The following is a 17,632-nucleotide window of genomic DNA, read 5'->3' as shown; positions in this document are numbered from 1 at the left end:
TACTTAAAAACTTTTCTTGTAGAACCAGTTAGTGGTTGTCAAGGGCATTGTTGTAGGAAATGTAGTTTTCTACACAAGTATTGGGCCAGTGAAGTCACATCCCCTGCCACAAATGTATTTTATTGGCCGAGGACTTAATGCGAAGCGTCTTGGAGAGAGAAGTGTGATCAAATAGACATGACATATCAACACTATGGGTTTGTGGCCCTGGGGGGCTCAATTAAGGGCCTTTAATGTTAAAAAAAAAAAAAAAAAACCTGTTGACCTTCAAGTGGCATCAAACATTAATAGTGGGCAGAGCCAAGATTGAGCTAAAACTCTGGAATGAGCCCCAAAAGCTGACTCAAGACACAGACACAGTTCTGATGTGGGAACAGTCGTCTTTACTGATTCTTGATCAGCCTTCCAGAAAAGTGCGTAGGGCAAGCGGTGGGGAAGGTGAGGTCGCTTGAAGGGAGGCCGGGGAGACTGGCAGCAGGAGCTGTGAGCAGAACTTCTGCAGTGGGGTGGACAGCTGTGCTGGAACTGACAGGGCTGAAGCACAGTGAAAAGCACAGTTTGTGTGAGATTTAAAAGAGGTAGGAAAAAAAATTGGATTATTATTTAAGCGGGCTGGAGTGTTACCATATGGTAAACAAGAACGATCTGGCAGCTTGTGACTGGGAGCCTTGATAGATGTACTGATCTGATGAGCTGATGGAGAACAGGTGAGACCAGCAAACAGCACAGCATCACGCCCCTGCAACAAAGCACACACACACACACGCACAACTTAAGAGGAGGTAACACAAGGAGGACACTGTAACACAGAGACCCAACTGTCCAGCTTTCCGAAACCCAACCTGGTAGCATCTTCCAGTGGCTAGCTCTTTTCAAGGCTCCAAACCATGATGTTTCAATTTAATGTCACACACAGGTCATCCAATGCTACTTTGCAGTCAAAGCTTTTTTTAAAAGTCCTCATAAATAGCTGACATTAGCCAGGTAAGACTACCTTCTCAGTATGTAAATGATAAATAAATGAAATCATTATTTACATCCTTATAAATACCGACATTTGTCCAGAGATGAGCAAAGGCCATCATCCCAATGGCGGAGGCTTAAGAAGCTCAACAAGCCATTGGCCAGTCTCTGCAGCATGTCTGACTAATAGACTGTGCAAGTGTATTGACTTGCACTCACTTTTGCTGAGAAGCTAACGTCTATCTTGTTCCTCTACCACAACAGGAATTGTCACCAAATTTCAAGAAGTTACTGAAGACCAGTTTCCCTGTTCATAAAGGCTAACAAACCCAACATCTAGCCTTAAGAGCCTTTAATCCAAAAAACTCTGAGCTGACCTCCAATGACCATCAGCCCACTGGCTAAGACCTAATAATTTGAACCTGCCGTTGCTGACTTTCTCTCACTTTTGTTGCAAAGTTTCAGTCTATCTGAACATTAGGACCAATGACTTGTCCATCTGTCACAAAAGAAAGTGATCTAACTCAGACCCAACATTTCAGGAGGTTGCTGAAGACCAGCTTCTCAGTATGTGAAGGATAACAAACCCAACATGCACCGTCAAGAGTAAAGTGGATCAGATCCACTTTGAGGGTGCACAGTGGTACAGTGGTCAGCACTGTTGCCTCACAGCAAGGTTTGAGCCCCAGTTTGCCTGGGGCTACTCTGTGCGTAGTTTGCATGTTCACCTCATGTCTGCCTGGGGTTTTTCCCAGGTATTCCAGTCTCCTCCCACAGTCCAAAGACATGCACATCAGGTTAATTTGGATGCTCTAAATTGCCTGTAGGTGTGAACGTGAGTGTGATTGTTTGTCTATACATGTTAGCCCCGCAGCAGACTGGCAATCTGCCCAGGGTGTATCAGAGAGAGAGATCCAGACTCTGCGTCTCTAGAGGCAGAAACACCTGAACCAACTGCAAGCTTTGTCAAAAAGTAAAGTTTTAAGTCTACTAGAGAGAGGGTGTCTGCCCCATGGACCCAGACTGGAAGTTGGTTGCACAGTAGAGCATCCTGATAACTGAAGGCTCTGCCTCCCATTCTACTTTTAGAGACTGTAGGAAGTTTGTTCTTTGATGTTGTAAGAAACTCAGCTGTCAAATTCATTCAGATAGATTAACTGAATACCTTTATCCTGTCTTCTTTCTTTTACATCTCTCTGAGTGGGAAAAGAGAGAGAGAGACAGTAATAGAAGTAGTAGTTACATTAATAATCCTAACAGGGCTAGAAATTACAGTAGTCCCAGTAATAATATTAATGATGATGTGCTAAATTGCACTCACTATTGTTGCAAAGTTGAGGTCCATCTGAACATTAGGACCACTTTGGATCTCTTGTTATGTGTGCAATACACAAAATCTCCTACTACTCTGTACATAATTTCTATCTGCACAATTTGATTTAATAGTGTAAAATGTCTGTAAATATTAACTGTGTATATAGTGCTCATTTTGAAGGGTATATTCATTTACTTCTTCATTTTATATTATTGTATTTCTATTCTATATTATTATTATTATTATTATTATTATTATTATTATTATTATTATTATTATTATTATTATTATTGTGTTTTGTTTGTTTGTTTTTATTTATTTATTTATTTATTTATTTATTTTCCATGGATATTATCTACCATAAACCTGCTGGGCACACAGTACGTCTGGTCCCGGTGAAGAATCTGCTCCATGGTTACTCTCAGTCTCTTGGCCAAGACTTTGGATAGAATTTTGTAGTCTGTGCAGAGGAGAGAGACAGGACGCCAGTTTTTGATGTCTTGCAGATTTCCTTTTTTTGGCAAGAGGGTGATGACGGCTCTCCGACAGGACAGAGGCAGTGACCCAGACACCAGGCTCTCATTAAAGACATCCAGGATGTCCTGGGCCAAGATGTTCCAAAAAGCCTTGTAGAACTCAACTGTGAGGCCGTCGATGCGTGGAGCCTTTCTCCCCTGCATGTCAGTGGGCTGTCGAGCTCTGAATTAGCCTCTCTGGATATTTGAGGAAGTCCACCACAGACCTCCTCCATGAGTTCTTTGTTGCTCTTGAGGCATAAAACTCGACAGCTCTTTTCCTGATCAGGCCCGGCTCCGTCAGCTCATGTCCTGTCTCAGAGAGCAGAGAGTGGATCTGTCTCTTCTGTCCTCGTCTCTTCTCAAGTCCAAAGAAGAAACTTGATGGAGCATCCATCTCTGTGATGTTCTGAATCCGGGACCTGACCAGTGCACCCTGTACTTTAGTGTCCAGCAGGTTGGCTAAAGTAACCTTTTTATTCTTGAGGATTTCAACATATCCTCGATTTCCTGTGGACTCACTCACACACTCGAGATCCACAATATCAGTCTCCAGATCTTTGATAGATAGAATAAATAGTCCTCCGAGTCACAGCTGCTTAAAACATCATTCACTTTCTCAAAGAAATGTTTCCTCTCTGTACCGTTGTTCGGAGCATAGATGTTGATAAAAACCACGTTAAAATGTTCAAAACGAGTTTTGACTAAAAGGCACCTCCCCTCCACAACATGCCTGACCTCCAGAGAGGTTGGAGTAAAACCTCCAGAGAACAGGAAGCCCACTCCCCCACTGAGGGTGGTGTTATGGCTTAAGATCACTTCTCCTTCCCATTCTCTGCTCCAGTCTGCCTCGTTTCCAACATCACTGTGTGTTTCTTGTAAAAACAGGACATCAGTATGTTTCAGTTTAGCTGTTTCAAACACTACTGCCCTCTTTCTCGTCTCTCTAGCACCATTTACATTCAAACTGCCTATTTTAAAAACATCCATAATGATGGAGATGTTAAAAACAAAACTAAAAACAATCAGTGAAATAAATAAAAATAAAATCTGTTCATTCATCTTCATTAATAAGCAAGTTGTTTTCTGACTTTATTGATCAGTTTTTTCAGCCTGTACACTTCCGGGTCTGTCAGGTCTGACTCAGCTCTGTGCTTCACAACATGTCTGATTGAGTCATAAAAACCCTGCAGGTCAGGGAAGCGCTGTTCTAAGGCTATGTTCCTCAGCCCTTTGGTCTGTTGTAGAAAAGACTTCACGATGTTTGCAGGATACACCTGAGCAGCAGTCTGCTGAGTGTGAGACAGGTCGCTGCTGTCAGACACACACCCTTCACTGTCACTGCTGTCATACAGAGCTGCTCTGCTCTCTGCAGCACTCGGTTTACCTGCCAGACGTCCAGCTTTTCCACCCACCTCCACAGTCAACATGTTCCTCCTCTTGCTGCACTGCTTAGGAGGAGGAACAGACACCAACACAGCCCCACAGGCCTCCATCTCCTCAGCTACTGTGTTCCCCTCACACAGCTCACCTGTCCCCTCACCTGCTTCACACAGCTCACCTGTCCCCTCACCTGCTTCACACAGCTCACCTGTCCCCTCACCTGCTTCACACAGCTCACCTGTCCCCTCACCTGCTTCACACAGCTCACCTGTCCCCTCACCTGCTTCACACAGCTCACCTGTCACCTCACCTGCTTCACACAGCTCACCTGTCACCTCACCTGCTTCACACAGCTCACCTGTCCCCTCACCTGCTTCACACAGCTCACCTGTCACCTCACCTGCTTCACACAGCTCACCTGTCCCCTCACCTGCTTCACACAGCTCACCTGTCTCCTCACCTGCTTCACACAGCTCACCTGTCACCTCACCTGCTTCACACAGCTCACCTGTCACCTCACCTGCTTCACACAGCTCACCTGTCACCTCACCTGTCACCTCACCTGCTTCACACAGCTCACCTGTCACCTCACCTGCTTCACACAGCTCACCTGTCACCTCACCTGCTTCACACAGCTCACCTGTCTCCTCACCTGCTTCACACAGCTCACCTGTCACCTCATCTGTCACCTCACCTGCTTCACACAGCTCAACTGTCACCTCACCTGCTTCACACAGCTCACCTGTCTCCTCACCTGCTTCACACAGCTCACCTGTCACCTCACCTGTCACCTCACCTGCTTCACACAGCTCACCTGTCTCCTCACCTGCTTCACACAGCTCACCTGTCTCCTCACCTGCTTCACACAGCTCACCTGTCACCTCATCTGTCACCTCACCTGCTTCACACAGCTCACCTGTCACCTCACCTGCGTCACACAGCTCACCTGTCTCCTCACCTGCTTCACACAGCTCACCTGTCACCTCACCTGTCACCTCACCTGCTTCACACAGCTCACCTGTCTCCTCACCTGCTTCACACAGCTCACCTGTCACCTCACCTGTCACTTCACCTGCTTCACACAGCTCACCTGTCACCTCACCTGTCACCTCACCTGCTTCACACAGCTCACCTGTCACCTCACCTGCTTCACACAGCTCACCTGTCACCTCACCTGCTTCACACTGGTCGTCAACGACCTCAACCCTTTTACACAGCTCACCTGTTACTTTACCTGCTTCACTTTGCTCACCTTCAGCTTCGCCTGCCTCTTCCTCACTTGGTTCACCTCCCTCCTCTGTTTCTCCTGCTATTTGGTTTCCCTCACCCACTTCACCAGAACCCTCACCTGCCTCTTTCCCCATGCCCGTTTCCCCTACATCCTTGCCCAGCTCATCTCCCACTTTATCTGAAAAAACACCTGACACCTCGTCCTTACCTGTTGTCTCACTCGTGTCACCTGCCACCTCCCCCGTCTCACCATTCACCTCAGTGCTCTCTTCAGCCTGGCTCTGCATCTCTGCCACTTGTTTCCCCCCCGCGGCACCAGCCCCGCCACCGGCCACCGCGGCCGCACGCCGCACCGCCGGAACAGGTCGGCCGTCGGCAGCGGCAGCAGCAGCAGCGGCGACCGCCGCTCGCCCCCACACAGGAGCGGGCGGCTCAGCCGCCGCCGCCGCCGCTCCCGCAGCCGCGCCGGCAAGGACATGCCCTGATTAAATGTCCCTCCTGGCCACATCCAAAACACTTAACAGTGGATGAAGTTGCAAAAAGAATATAATCAAAATCATCCACACGGACTCTGAACCGGTAGTCAAACTTTGTTGCCGGCAGTGTCAGCAGTGTCACCGGCTCGAACATCCCTTTCACACTGCGGTCAAGCCACCCACCACTCCGGTGAAGCTAGCCGCCACTTAATTTGCAGTGCCTGTATATAGGCGATATTACGGTAATGCCGTGCCAGAACAGAATTCAAAATAAAAGCAGACACTTATGAAGGCAGTCTGCAATTTCACACAAATACAATCAATCAGCCAGTCTGTTAATTGATTGATGAATTATTTAAACGATTAGTTAATTACTTAATTGAGCATTTAAGGAATTCATTCATTGATTATTTATTTATTATTCAATTCATATTACCATCCTTATTCTTATCACACTGAAGCCGTAGAAGATGTGTGTCATGACATTTCATCTGTTTGTACAATTAGTCCAACATGAAAATAAACACAATAGCTGGAGTTTCTGATGAGGAACTTCAACATAAAAGCCCACTTAATAGTCAGATATTTTCAATATTCAATAATTTATTAGGCTTGGGCTGGTCTGTGTGTCAGCTAGTGCTGATCCTGTCAAACCTATCACTCACTCTGTGGAGCTGTCCGGTGCTGATCCTGTCAAACCCATCACTCACTCTGCGGAGCTGTCCGGTGCTGATCCTGTCAAACCCATCACTCACTCTGCGGAGCTGTCCGGTGCTGATCCTGTCAAACCCATCACTCACTCTGCGGAGCTGTCCGGTGCTGATCCTGTCAAACCCATCACTCACTCTGCGGAGCTGTCCGGTGCTGATCCTGTCAAACCCATCACTCACTCTGCGGAGCTGTCCGGAGCTGTCCGGTGCTGATCCTGTCAAACCTATCACTCACTCTGTGGAGCTGTCCGGTGCTGATCCTGTCAAACCTATCACTCACTCTGCGGAGCTGTCCGGTGCTGACTGACTGAATCTAGTGTGGGTTCTGTAACCTCTGTGGGGAAGAGAAGGATGTTGTGTCTTTCTCTGCTGTGGTGATGCGGGGGAGGTTACAGAACTCAAAGATACTAAAGAAACTTGAGTCTCATTTTGCTCACCTGCCTGAAGCTCAGCGTGACAATATTGTCGAGGTGATTATGTCACATAAGCCACTGTTTTCTGATGTACCTGCACGCACATCAGTTTTACAACATGATATTGACGTAGGTGACTGTTTACCAGTAAAGCAACACGCCGCTGGTCGCTGTCACCTATTGGCATGGTTTGACCTCCTGGGGGTCACATCATTACCTTGGTCATCTGGAGCGGGAGGGGCTACCCATGGCACATATATCACAGGTGGGGGTTCCCAAACAGGGGATACTGGCAGATCAGGATGTGCTGCAGGGGCAACTTGGGGTGGATTAATGTAAGGTTTAAGAGGATTTCTGTGCAGAACCCTCTTTTTCCTTGTGTGCTCGGATTTAACCCGATAGGTTAAACCCCCTTTATCCAACTGTTCCACCACCACATAGGGCTCTGGATCCCACTTGCCACAAAGCTTGCCCCTTCTCCCATCCCGCCTATTCCTACACCATACCCGTTCCCCAGGAACTGAAGGCAGTGCATTGGCCAACAGCGTCAGCTTATCTCTGTTGTCCAGGAGCAGCTTCTCTGTGTGCCTGTAAGCACGGGCTATCAGCAACTTAGCCTTGTGGTTGTTGTTCTGACACTCGCAGCACCCAAGCCTCCAATGACCTCTACAATCTCAGAGCCAGCCATAGCTAGAAAGGGCACCTGGGCCTCAGTGGCGACAGCCTTAGCCAGCAGGGTCTTCCCACAGCCTGGAGGCCCGGGCAGCAATGCACCCTTGGGAACCTTGGCTCCCAGCTGGAGGTATCGTTCTGGATGTTTGAGGTAGTCAACAAATTCCTTTACTTCCATCTTCACCTCGTGCATGCCCGCTACATCTTTTAAACTCACACCTTTACTTTAGCTGATTAAAAGCACTGAAGCTGCCACCCATGCCTGCGAGTCGCAAAGACATACCAGAGAATGGCCATGCCAATAGCAGCCATTCCCAGAGCTTAGATTGCATTCCCGAAGAATTCAGTGTGTTTGTAAGACACCTGTATCCTGTCCTTGGCGTCAATATTCAGCTCTTCTTCAACAGCTCTCAGCTTCTCCTCAAATTTGGCGACCTGCATTCTGTATGTGAGTGCAAGCCTAGGTCTTCCGAGGATGACCACTCCGGGATGAAGGTTGATTTCTACAATGTCACTCTCGGGAATGACCTGCACACGTGACACCTCTTCCTTGGCCAGCATCTAACTGACAAAGTCATTCCAGGAGATGTTACCGCTGCTGCTATTAATCAAGTTCAACACAGACTTGACAGCTGCTATAATGATGAAGGTCCGCACATGCTCCCAGGACATCTGGTCATTCTGCTCTCGGCGCTTCTTCTCATCTTCATCTTCCTCTGGAGTTTTTCCCTTTGGTCCATTACCTTTATTTTTCTCTCGTTTAGACTGAGATGTACTGAAGAAGTTTGTTGCCCCTAATAGATTTGCAACACCGACAGGGTTCCTCAACAGGCTGTTCCTGATGAACTCTCTGCTGATTCCCACCATGACCGGACCCAAGTGTCTGTGGAGAAGACTCTGATTTAGTGAACGACCAATTATCGGCCACCGATATATCGGGGCCCGATAGACCGGCCCAATTTCTATCGGGGGTTCTATCGTATCGGTGAAATGTTGCGCCGATAGAAAAGAAAGTGTGACGATGACAAAAGCATGCGCTGGTGTACTGATTTATTTTGTCCAGTGAGGCGCGCTGAGCTCAGCCAGAGACTTTGGCTCAGCTCACATGTCAGTGAAGTCCCTCAGATGCTGACTGACAGCATGTTGTTTATTTATTTATTTATTGAAAGTTCTGCTACATTATTTATTTTATTTTTGTTTGTGTGCCAATCTGCTCTTTTTCTCAGCTTGACTGAAAAAGTTCAAATGTTAAATGTCATTTTTAAAAAGTCTGTTAAATGTTAAAAGTCTTGAATAAAGACATTGGTTTAAGAAAGCATCTGTCTGTACTACTGTCACTGTGACTGTACTATTGCATAATCGTATTGGTGCAAAATCTATGCACAATCCAAGGCCTGTTTTCATTCCAGCTCAAAAACTCACTGAATCGGTTGCATATCGGCTATCTGTGATTGCATCCCCTCTAATTTCGGCTATCATTATCAGGCCATAAAAGCCCCTATCGGTCGGACACTACTCTGAATGACTCTCTGCGGCTGGCTTGTAAGGGTCCACACTGACTTTGAAAGAAGCATCTCTGTGACACTATCCAACCTGGACAGCACATTATTAACACTGCTGCTGGATGTCGACTTGTTTGCTAATAAATGAGAGTTAGATGTATATATATATATACATATATATATATATATATATATATATATATATATATATATATATATATATATATATATATATATATATATATATATATATATATATATATATATGTATGAGGCATATGTCATGAACTCACAGGAACACAAATTGCAAATAATATAGTTACTTTTCAAACAAACACCAACAGAATAAGCAAAAAAAAAAAAAAGAAAAAGAAAAAGATACAAACATACATCCAGTCCGTTACAACAGCAGCTGCACATCACAGGCCTGCTGTTACTCATGTCATTCATTCAGCTCTTTCTTCTTCAGGGCTGATAAACACTAAATATTCATTTCAGACTTTACCATGAATCAAAACACTGTTCACGCACAACAGGGTGTGTATACAGAACGAAGGATTGGATCAGTATCAAGAATTTAGTTTCTGTATGAATGCTTTGGCCTGTGTTTTAGAAAAACCTTTATTTTGAAAGGTCCAACCGGAAGCTCTCTCCTCACATCCGGGAGTGTTGACGTTGATGTTTAATGGTTAACTTCGAGCCATGACTGAACTCGAGAAGCAGGTGAGTGGCGCGTTATTAATCAATTATTATCTTAATGTTCATGTAGAAAAGTTAGTGTCTGAACTAGGGACGAGACAACCCACTGAATTTAAGCATATTACTGAGCGGAGGAAAAGAACTAACCAGGATTCCCCCAGTAGCAGCTAGCGAAGAGGGAAGAGCCCAGCAGGGATGTTTTAACCACAGAAAACCTGAACAAAGAGGCAAATCTGAGGACAACTACGTCTTCTGCTCCCGTTTTCAACATCTGTTGTAGCTACGGTCATAGACATAATATACGTAGACGCCTCATAGCGTGCTAGAGCGCATTCCCGCGTCGCCGCCATCTTGGTTCGGTTTCCTCACTGTAGGCCAGGGGTCACCAACCTTTTTGAAACTGAGAGCTACTTCATGGGTACTGAGTCATACGAAGGGCTACCAGTTTGATACACTCTTCTGAAATAACAAATTTGCTCAGTTTGCCTTTAGTTATATATGATTATTAATGATTAATGATACTCATCTATGTGAAGACACTGATCACGTTAATTATTTCTCACAATAATTATCAACAATGACTTAACAATGTGGGAAACAGATAATATCAATATTCAATTTTCAGTTTTAGAACAGGCCTGAGGGCTACTCATGTGGTCCTTGGGGGCTACCTGGTGCCCGCGGGCACCGTGTTGGTGACCCCTGCTGTAGGCCTTAGACATAATATACATAGACGCCTCATAGACTGATGCTGCCTATTGGAGCTGACGTATCAGTGCGGCCGCCATCTTGAATGGGTCTCCAATGCGCACTAGAGTCAATCGCAATCAATGGAGAGCGAGCAACTATGACCATATTTTGTGCAGTTTATGGTTGCAATAACCGGCGCAGTATTGTTACCAGATCGTGGGGGATTACCTTTCACAAGTAAGACTTTTTTTGTATTTTTAATAATTTTTGTGACGGCGCCTTGTATCATTGCTAAATATGTGCCATTTGTAACCATGTGAAAATCTGGTACAAATTCGGGAGGTTATGATTATTGCAGTTGTGGTTACACCTTCCACAGTAGAAATAAATACGGGGGCGCACATTGGAGACCCATCCAAGATGGCGGCCGGACTGATGCGTCAGCTCCAATAGGCAGCATCAGTCTATGAGGCGTCTACGTATATTATGTCTATGGCCTACAGTGAGGAGACCCAACCAAGATGGCGGCGACGCGGGATTGCGTTCTAGCACGCTATGAGGCGTCTACGTATATTATGTCTATGGCTATGGTGAGGAGACCCAACCAAGATGGCGGCGACATGGGATTGCGTTCTAGCACGCTATGAGGCGTCTACGTATATTATGTCTATGGCTACGGTGACTACAGACACATTCGGCTGCCGGTCGCCAGTTAACATGGACCCGTGCTAATCCGAAACACCGGGTCTTCTCTGTTCAGGTTCCTGTTTGATTAAACGTGTTTCTCCCTGAGGGAGAGTTGCTCTTCCTGTGAACGTGTATCTCTAATAAACCTTTATTAAAAACACCTGCTTGTCTCTTCTCCCTGTTTGAGGAAACATGCATCACATAAAGGAACTATGGAACCCTTTTAAACACAAATAAGATTTTCCAAAAGAATATGTTCTTTCTTAGTTAAAACCATCTATATTGAAGTAAAATGAAATAACATGCCTGAATGATGGAATATAACTGGGTCTATCTTAGATTTTGAGCAGATAAAGAGGAGGACAATTTTCATAAATGTTGGTATTGTCCAGTTGTTGCATCTTTTGGGCAGCAAGCATGAATTGATTCAATTTTTGGTGTATAGAGACCATGGTCACACGTTGTCCTGGCCACCTTCTGTGTCCAACAGGTGTCTGTGCTGAGAGGCTATGCTGTCAGTCAAACAAGGGTTTGTCTGGTGTAGTGGATTGGTTATCATTCGACAGGCTGCTTTTTCCATCGATTAGTCTTAGTTCGAGTCCTACGTTTTATTTCATTTTTTCAGTTTCGTTTAAAAGGGTTCCATAGTTCAATGTGAAGAATGTTTACTCAAATTGACAGCAAAGACAAGTGCGTTTCCTAAAGGTTTTGTTTGTTTGTGTTATAAACTGTCACAGTACAGACACAGTGAACAGACACCGCAGTCACAAGTTGATCTGGCCTCCTACTGTGTCCAAGAGGTGGCTGTGTGTCTGCTGTGACTCAGGTGTTATCTGTTGAATTAAACTTAGTCTGACTGACAATTCAGCAGTGAGCTGTCTGTCTCTCTCTCAGTGGATGGTGGGTGCTGACTGTCAGGCAGTGTGGGAGGAGGACGGGCAGCTGTATCCGGCGAAGGTGGTGTCTCTGAATGGAGGGCGCTGCAGAGTCAGGTTCCATGGCCTCGGCGTGGAGGAGGAAGTGGAACTGAGCGCGCTCCAAAGTCCAGATGCTGCTGTGCAACCACAGAGACAAAACTCTCAGGTAGGTAACGTCACCTTTAAACTCACAAATACATCACGTGTTTGTCGTGCACACGGCTGTACGGGAGAAGACCAGGAGACAAAAGCTCAGTCTGAAGAAATGTTGAGAATGAATCTGTATCATTTACCTTTAAAAGATATTAAAATTCTGTCACTGTTTCTTTCTTTTGTCCCTTTTATGTGAAAGCAACACAGAAAATCATGTGAGAAGTAACTCAAGCTCTTCAGGGTGTCAGATATTTTGCCTTTGTTCTGTTTAAAGGTTGAAAACAATTACATTCTGTTTAAATTCGTCCCAACTGTTGAGAATCAGAGTTCTGTTCATGATGCAACCCGTGATCTTTGTTGTACAACTGAAGGTGAATTTACAAAACCTGTAGATGTTTTTAAAGTGACAGCAGTAAAGTCTGATCCGGTCTCTTGTGGTCTGTGTGTAGCAGAACTGGAGAGCTGGTTCTCGGTGTCAGGCCATTTCTTCAGGGAGCGGTCTGGTGTATCCGGCCGTGGTTCTGTGGGTCATAGGTCAGCGCTGCTGCGTTCGCTGCGACAGCTGTAACTGTGATGAGGAACTGGACATCTGCAGCCTGCTGAGACGCCGCAAAGCCCGTCGGGCCAAGGTAAAGACCTTCTCCTCTACTGACTCACTGACTCATGTGACCTCATCAGAACCTGAATCAGACACATTGTTGACCAGCTGATTCACAGAAACTGAAGAGAACTAGAGAAGGCACGTTCTGAACAACTTGTGGTTGTGAATGCTCCATGTTGACCAGCTGAAGCCAAATGCAGATTGCTGCCTGTGAAAACTTACTGTAATGTCCAGAATATCTAAAAACTGTGAAATAATGTAGGATTTCAAACTTGTCGTTAATGTGTTTGAGGATCTTGGTGGAGACCTTCTCCCAGATCAGCAGAAAATAATGGATGTCGTCATCAACTGTAGCTTGACGACAAGCTCGACTGGGAGAGCTGCCGCTAGCATCACTAGCATTAGCATTAGGTGAAGCAGGCGACCCAATGGTTTTAAGCTTCTTTTTCTGCCTTTTGTCACGAGAAATCAACTAACCAGATCCTACTGTGTTAGCAATGTTCCCCAGGCAGGTGAAATTAAGTATGAGACTAGTACGTCTACTCAATGTGATGCTCACTAACACCTCCCACTGATGACCTCATTTTAACCACCTCTTCTTCATGTGTTGAATTGAACAGCGCGTCAGCAGACGGAGGCCGACCGTCATCAGCAACTCTGACTTGAAGAGGATGAGGAGGAGGAGGGAGGAGAACCAGGAGGAAGGAGGAGCAGAGAGGAAGGAGGAGAACCAGGAGGAAGCAGGAGCAGAGAGGAGGGAGGAGAACCAGGAGGAAGGAGGAGCAGAGAGGAGGAAGGAGAACCAGGAGGACGGAGGAGCAGAGAGGAGGGAGGAGAACCAGGAGGAAGCAGGAGCAGAGAGGAAGGAGGAGAACCAGGAGGAAGGAGGAGCAGAGAGGAGGGAGGAGAACCAGGAGGAAGCAGGAGCAGAGAGGAGGAAGGAGAACCAGGAGGAAGGAGGAGCAGAGAGGAGGGAGGGGCAGCGCTGCTCTTCATATGAGGTGAGTCTTCATCATCAAGGGCCTCGTTTCCCAGATTCATTAAGAAGCTCTTAAGTGCTAAGATCTTCTTAGGAGCGCTCTCAAGAACGCTGTGAAAGAAGGATGTGTTTCCCAGAGTCTCTCTTAGCTTAAGAAGATCTTTCACTAAGAAGGAAATGTAAGATTGTGCTGACCCACTCTTAACAGCCTTCTTAGCGACCAAATGCTCAGTGATCAAGCCGCGTCAGGGAAATTTATATCCTCTACAAAATAATAAAACAATGCTCAATGTTGAAATGCGCTCATAGCTGCGTACCACTGGTGCAAGAAACATAGGCTAATAGTAGAGAAGAAAAAAAACCTTTTATTGAATTACACATTTAAGTTTTTCACACACATCGGCATTTATGAGTTTATAGTACTACACATAAAAAAATGGCTGCAATACAGCACATTCTCGCTGCGAACCCACAGCGTCGCCGTGCACGAAGCCAGATGGTTTACATAAATGCATATGTGCATCAGCACTTCTCCCCACTGGACGTGCTGTCAGGCCGGGCTGTCCAGGCAAAGTACCGGCTGCCCCGTGTGGAGATCCAACGGCTGATCACTCTGGTGTCTCCACACATCCAGAGAGCAACCCGCTGCAATTTTTCCCCTCAGCCCGGAGGTGCAGCTCCTGGCTGCGCTGCGTTTTTATGCAGTGGGGAGCTTCCTGGAAGTGGTGGGGCACGGCACTGGCCTCAGCAAGGCATCGGTGTCACGGAGTGTGGCAGCTGTGACACCGATTCTCCTGCGCCATGCCCGGACCCACATAAAGATGCCCACCACACGGAACGAGGTCTGCCAGGTCCACCAAGGGTTCCACGCAGTGGCAGGGATCCCCTGGGTGATCGGTGTGGTGGATGGCACCCTCATTCCTATCCATAATCCCTCCCTGGTGGATCCGTGCTGGATCGGTAGAAAGCACTACGCGGCCATCAACACCCAGGTGGTGGTGGACCACAATGGCCTCATCACTGACATCGTCGCCAGGTGGCCAGGAGGCACACACGACAGCTTCATATGGGCCAACTCAGCTGTGGGGCAGAAAGCTGGCAGAGGAGAGTTTGGTAGGAGCATCCTCCTAGGGGACAGTGGCTGCCCTCTCTGGAGTTACCTCATGACGCTGGTAACCAACTCAGCAACACCACAGGAGGAGAGGTTTAATGAGGCCCACACACGTACCAGAACGAAGGTTGAATGGGTGTTTGGCATCTGGAAGTCCCGCTACAGGTGCATTCATCGTTCGTCGGCGGGGCTGCACTCATCACAACTCAAGTGTTGCAGCGTGTTTGTTGTCACTGCCATGCTGCACAACTTCGGCGCAGATGAGCCGCCTCCTGTGGATGATGAAGAGGAACATTCAGAGGACGAAGCCCCAAACCCTGCCCCCCGCGATGTGTGAGCAGTACTCCATCAGGCCGGTGCCCAGACCAGACAGGAACTTATCAACCTCTTCTGAGGTCCAACAACCCCAGCCCCTACCCCTTCACCACCAGTCACCAAGCACTGATCACTAAACCATAAAGCCACAACCACCACACCACCCATATCAACTGTCAGGCCTGAAGGCTGAAATAAATAAACAGAACCAGCAGATGTAGGCTACATGTAATGTCCTGCACACTACAATTTATTGCTGCAGTGTCTGGGTGCTTGACCGGAAAGTCTGGCACTGGAATGTTAAGTATTGTTGCATACAGTATGTGGGAGTATAGTGTCCACATCTCTGAGGTGACCAGGATAAAAGTGGGAAATTAGCGGCAAAACATGTTGTGCTAAAGTAGAGAGAAGCACGTGCGTCAGGGCGCACATTACACACAAGTCATGAACCTAAGCTTAGATAAATTACAAATTGCCTGTCTTGTCGTTGCTAGGTTTGACACCCTCATTTCAATGCAAAATGATCCACACAATACATGGTTGAAAAGGAAACCAAAGTAGCTTATTGAAACCATAGGGGTGGGGGGGCTTCGTGTTGTCTTCACTGGGTGTGGGGGGGCCACTGGGCGCTGTGTGCGACTTACGCACTGATAAAGAGGTGGGTGATCGATTTGCCTGGCATCGATTGATTCAATTTCAGCACCACCGCAGTGGACAGCTCCCACTAAGAGCTTCTCAAGAAGCTTCTTCAGCTTGATCTTAAGGTTCTCCTAAGAAGGCAGTTAAGAACGTGTCTGGGAAACACCCGTATCTTAGTGCTCCTTCTGAGCTGAACACTTCTTAAGAGCCTTCTTAAGTCCTTAAGAATGATCGAATCTGGGAAACGCGGCCAAGGTCAGTGAAGAGGAAGAAGCTGCATGTTTCACCACGCCTGTAGACACACCTGAAGGTGAATTTACAAAACCTGTAGATGTTTTTAAAGTGACAGCAGTAAAGTCTGATCCGGTCTCTTGTGGTCTGTGTGTAGCAGAACTGGAGAGCTGGTTCTCGGTGTCAGGCCATTTCTTCAGGGAGCGGTCTGGTGTATTCGGGCGTGGTTCTGTGGGTCAGAGGTCAACGCTGCTGCGTTCGCTGCGACAGCTGTGACTATGAAGAGGAACTGGACGTCTGCAGCCTGGTGAGACGCCGCAAAGCCCGTCGGGCCAAGGTAAAGACCTTCTCCTCTACTGACTCACTGACTCATGTGACCTCATCAGAACCTGAATCAGACACATTGTTGACCAGCTGATTCACAGAAACTGAAGAGAACTAGAGAAGGCACGTTCTGAACAACTTGCGGTTGTGAATGCTCCATGTTGACCAGCTGAAGCCAAATGCAGATTGCTGCCTGTGAAAACTTACTGTAATGTCCAGAATATCTAAACACTGTGAAATAATGTAGGATTTCAAACCTGTTGTTAATGTGTTTGAGGATCTTGTTGGAGACCTTCTCCCAGATCAGCGGCAAATAATGGATGTCGTCATCAACTGTAGCTTGACGACAAGCTCGACTGGGAGAGCTGCCGCTAGCATCACTAGCATTAGCATTAGGTGAAGCAGGCGACCCAATGGTTTTAGGCTTCTTTTTTGGCGTTTTGTCACGAGAAATCAACTCACCAGATCGTACTGTGTTAGCAATGTTCCCCAGGCAGGTGAAATTAAGTATGAGACTAGTACGTCTACTCAATGTGATGCTCACTAACACCTCCCACTGATGACCTCATTTTAACCACCAACCTCTTCTTCATGTGTTGAATTGAACAGCGCGCCAGCAGACGGAGGCCGACCGTCATCAGCAACTCTGACTTGAAGAGGAAGAGGAGGAGGAGGAAGGAGAACCAGGAGGAAGGAGGAGCAGAGAGGAGGGAGGAGAACCAGGAGGAAGCAGGAGCAGAGAGGAGGGAGGAGAACCAGGAGGAAGGAGGAGCAGAGAGGAAGGAGGAGAACCACGAGGAAGGAGGAGCAGAGAGGAGGGAGGAGAACCAGGAGGAAGCAGGAGCAGAGAGGAGGGAGGAGAACCAGGAGGAGCAGAGAGGAGGGAGGAGAACCAGGAGGAAGCTGGAGCAGAGAGGAGGGAGGAGAACCAGGAGGAAGTAGCAGTGGAATGAGATATAGATAAAGTTTCCTGTTCACATGTTTCTTTGAAATTAAAGTTGGGACAGAATTCCGTCTCTGAAGTTATTACAGCAGTGAAATATCTTGTTTGAAGTGAAATTCTTTGACAGTCTGAAAACTTAGTAACTTTTTTGTCTTTCAGTTTTT

The 17,632-nt window shown here is 46.8% G+C and overlaps 2 long non-coding RNA genes and 1 pseudogene across 3 annotated transcripts; 1 reads left to right on the top strand and 2 right to left on the bottom strand.

The window, feature by feature from the left end:
• Positions 1-166: 166 nt before the first annotated feature.
• LOC119016318 lies at positions 167-1,134 on the bottom strand. Its single transcript, XR_005074002.1, has 3 exons — positions 1,056-1,134; positions 625-739; positions 167-534 (listed from the first exon to the last, which is right to left on the bottom strand). It is a non-coding gene; the product is annotated as an uncharacterized LOC119016318 (long non-coding RNA).
• Positions 1,135-7,595: 6,461 nt separating this feature from the next.
• Positions 7,596-8,819, bottom strand: LOC119016315 (annotated as a pseudogene).
• Positions 8,820-13,783: 4,964 nt separating this feature from the next.
• Positions 13,784-17,302, top strand: LOC119016310. 2 transcript variants are annotated; one of them, XR_005073998.1, is made up of 3 exons: positions 13,784-13,927; positions 16,362-16,538; positions 17,135-17,302. It is a non-coding gene; the product is annotated as an uncharacterized LOC119016310 (long non-coding RNA). The 2 variants fall into 2 exon arrangements; XR_005073997.1 differs by having other exon boundaries at positions 16,359-16,538.
• Positions 17,303-17,632: the final 330 nt, after the last annotated feature.

The sequence above is a fragment of the Acanthopagrus latus genome, unplaced genomic scaffold (genome assembly GCF_904848185.1).
Source record: "Acanthopagrus latus isolate v.2019 unplaced genomic scaffold, fAcaLat1.1, whole genome shotgun sequence".
NCBI lineage: Eukaryota > Metazoa > Chordata > Actinopteri > Spariformes > Sparidae > Acanthopagrus > Acanthopagrus latus.
This window is presented reverse-complemented; position numbering and strand designations above follow the sequence as displayed.